Below are 3911 nucleotides of genomic sequence, written 5' to 3' on the forward strand. Positions count from 1 at the left end.
CACATGCAAAGCGAGCGCTCTACCATTTGAGCTAATTCCCCTACTTAGCAAGTCCACTTGCCCTTCACAGTAGTCGCTTAACACTCGCCTCCAAACAGCGCCACGAATTGCCACCTCCCTGAATTTTTTCAATCCTTTGTTCCAATCCGCGGTATCGAGTATTCGCAAGTGAGCAACCGCAGAACGGGAAGGCACAGTAATCGTGAATGATGCCGAGAAGAGCCCGAGCCTGCGGAAGGAAGACGAGGTCATCGGAAAAGAACAGCAGCCCGAGCTTGAGGAAACAGCGAGAGCTCTGTCTGTCTGTCTGTCTGACTGACCGATCGAAGGCTGATTTGCCTGAAAGTGAGTGCGGTTTGACGTGTTGTTACTCAAAGGCACTCCCTGCTGGTGAGCAGAGGCAAATGCTCGAGCAAAACAGCCGTTTTCGGGCAGACACAAAAAGCTTTCAGGTTTCAGAAAGGAAAGGAGGTCTCCTGTGCCTCAGCGCCAACATGTTAAGCTGTAGGCTGGCTGTAAAGTAAAGAAAACGGCCTTGAGCTAATTTCTGCTTACTCCAAAAGCAGGTTCGCTAGTTCCAACCAAAAACCTAAGGATGACTTTTATCTGATAATTGTATTGCAGTCCTCCGCTGTACGAAGTGAAGCAGCCAGGATTGCTCTCTTTGGTAAATATTCACTGTGCGCCTTTTGACACTCCCGGACTCGTGGAGTCACGTGTGCATGACCGAGACTGACTCATTTCCTGCTCAGACCGCAGCGCTGTGGCAGTGTGAGCTGCTACTTTCTCTGCACACCGTGGAGCAGTGGATATCGTGTCTAATGACAAATCAGAAGATTGTCTGGACAACTCCGAGCTGACTGGATTGTTTTTTGCCAACTGTCCATCACTTTATGACTTTAGATAGCTTGCAAACTAACCTAATTGGCATTGCTGCCTGGCAGTCTCCACCGTTCGTGCGCTTTTCACACAGCAGGGAATATATTAGTTTTATTAACTTTGTAAATCCTGAGTTCAATCCACAGAAAAGATATCAGGACCTGTGAAGCTTTTTTCCATGTCTCACTTCATCTTTCCATCTTTGCTAAACACTAAAATCAAAAACTTTTGCTTACTGCAGCACACCAAAAGATTTACTGCTCCTTGACCTCAATTCATCGAAGCTGAGGATTGACGTGGGTTCTGGATTTGCTGAAAACTGACACCATTTTTGTTTCGGGACAATTCCCCAAGGTAAAAAAGTGAGTGGAGAATGCGGGCATCGTTCCCGCTACTTCTCGCATGCTAAGCGAGCGCTCTACCATTTGAGCTAATTCCCCTGCTTAGCGAGACCAATTGCCCTTCACAATAGTCGCTTCACACTCGCCTCCAAACAGCGCCACGAATTGCCACCTCCCTGAATTTTTTCAACCCTTTGTTCCAATCCGCGGTATCGAGTATTCGCAAGTGAGCAACCGCAGAACGGGAAGGCACAGTAATCGTGAATGATGCCGAGAAGAGCCCGAGCCTGCGGAACGCAGACGAGGTCATTGGAAAAGAACAGCAGCCCGAGCTTGAGGAAACAGCGAGAGCTCTGTCTGTCTGTCGGTCTGTCTGACTGATGGAAGGCTGATTTGCTTGAAAGTGCGTGCGGTTTGACGTGTTGTTACTCAAAGGCACTCCCTGCTGGTGAGCAGAGGCAAATGCTAGAGCAAAACAGCCGTTTTCGGGCAGACACAAAAAGCTTTCAAGTTTAAGAAAGGAAAGGAGGTCTCCTGTGCCTCAGCGCCAACATGTTAAGCTGTAGGCTGGCTGTAAAGTAAAGAAAACGGCCTTGAGCTAATTTCTGCTTACTCCAAAAGCAGGTTCGCTAGTTCCAACCAAAAACCTAAGGATGACTTTTATCTGATAATTGTATTGCAGTCCTCCGCTGTACGAAAGAAGCAGCCAGGATTGCTCTCTTTGTTAAATATTCACTGTGCGCCTTTTGACACTCCCGGACTCGTGGAGTCACGTGTGCATGACCGAGACTGACTAATTTCCTGCTCAGACCGCAGCGCTGTGGCAGTGTGAGCTGCTACTTTCTCTGCACACCGTGCAGCAGTGGATATCGTGTCGAATGACAAATCAGAAGATTGTCTGGACAACTCCGAGCTGACTGGATTGTTTTTTGCCAACTGTCCATCACTTTATGACTTTAGATAGCTTGCAAACTAACCTAATTGGCAGTGCTGCCTGGCAGTCTCCACCGTTCGTGCGCTTTTCACACAGCAGGGAGTATATTAGTTTTATTAACTTTGTAAATCCTGAGTTCAATCCACAGAAAAGATATCAGGGCCTGTGAAGCTTTTTTCCATGTCTCACTTCATCTTTCCATCTTTGCTAAACACTAAAATCAAAAACTTTTGCTTACTGCAGCACACCAAAAGATTTACTGCTCCTTGACCTCAATTCATCGAAGCTGAGGATTGACGTGGGTTCTGGATTTGCTGAAAACTGACACCATTTTTGTTTCGGGACAATTCCCCAAGGTAAAAAAGTGAGTGGAAAATGCGGGCATCGATCCCGCTACTTCTCGCATGCAAAGCGAGCGCTCTACCATTTGAGCTAATTCCCCTACTTAGCGAGTCCACTTGCCCTTCACAATAGTCGCTTTATACTCGCCTCCAAACAGCGCCACGAATTGCCACCTCCCTGAATTTTTTCAATACTTTGTTCGAATCCGCGGTATCGAGTATTCGCAAGTGAGCAACCGCAGAACGGGAAGGCACAGTAATCGTGAATGATGCCGAGAAGAGCCCGAACCTGCGGAAGGCAGACGAGGTCATCGGAAAAGAACAGCAGCCCGAGCTTGAGGAAACAGCGAGAGCTCTGTCTGTCTGTCTGACTGACCGATCGAAGGCTGATTTGCCTGAAAGTGAGTGCGGTTTGACGTGTTGTTACTCAAAGGCACTCCCTGCTGGTGAGCAGAGGCAAATGCTAGAGCAAAACAGCCGTTTTCGGGCAGACACAAAAAGCTTTCAGGTTTCAGAAAGGAAAGGAGGTCTCCTGTGCCTCAGCGCCAACATGTTAAGCTGTAGGCTGTCTGTAAAGTAAAGAAAACGGCCTTGAGCTAATTTCTGCTTACTCCAAAAGCACGTTCGCTAGTTCCAACCAAAAACCTAAGGATGACTTTTATCTGATAATTGTATTGCAGTCCTCCGCTGTACGAAGGGAAGCAGCCAGGATTGCTCTCTTTGGTAAATATTCACTGTGCGCCTTTTGACACTCCCGGACTCGTGGAGTCACGTGTGCATGACCGAGACTGACTCATTTCCTGCTCAGACCGCAGCGCTGTGGCAGTGTGAGCTGCTACTTTCTCTGCACACCGTGCAGCAGTGGATGTCGTGTCTAATGACAAATCAGAAGATTGTCTGGACAACTCCTACCTGACTGGATTGTTTTTGCCAACTGTCCATTACTTTATGACTATAGATAGCTTGCAAACTTACCTTATTGGTAATGCTGCCTGGCAGTCTCCACCGTTCGTGCGCTTTTCACACAGCAGGGAGTGCATTAGTTTTGTTAACTTTGTAAATCCTGAGTTCAATCCACAGAAAAGATATCAGGACTTGTGAAGCTTTTTTCCATGTCTCACTTCATCTTTCCATCTTTGCTAAACACCAAAATCAAAAACTTTTGCTGACTGCAGCACACCTAAAGATTTGCTGCTCATTGATCTCGATTTATCGAAGCTGAGGATTGACGTGGGTTCTGGATTTGCTGAAAACTGACACCATTTTTGTTTCGGGACAATTCCCCAAGGTAAAAAAGTGAGTGGAAAATGCGGGCATCGATCCCGCTACTTCTCGCATGCAAAGCGAGCGCTCTACCATTTGAGCTAATTCCCCTACTTAGCAAAAACACTTGCCCTTCACAGTAGTCGCTTAACA

This window comes from Heptranchias perlo, unplaced genomic scaffold (assembly GCF_035084215.1).
Source record: "Heptranchias perlo isolate sHepPer1 unplaced genomic scaffold, sHepPer1.hap1 HAP1_SCAFFOLD_47, whole genome shotgun sequence".
Lineage (NCBI taxonomy): Eukaryota > Metazoa > Chordata > Chondrichthyes > Hexanchiformes > Hexanchidae > Heptranchias > Heptranchias perlo.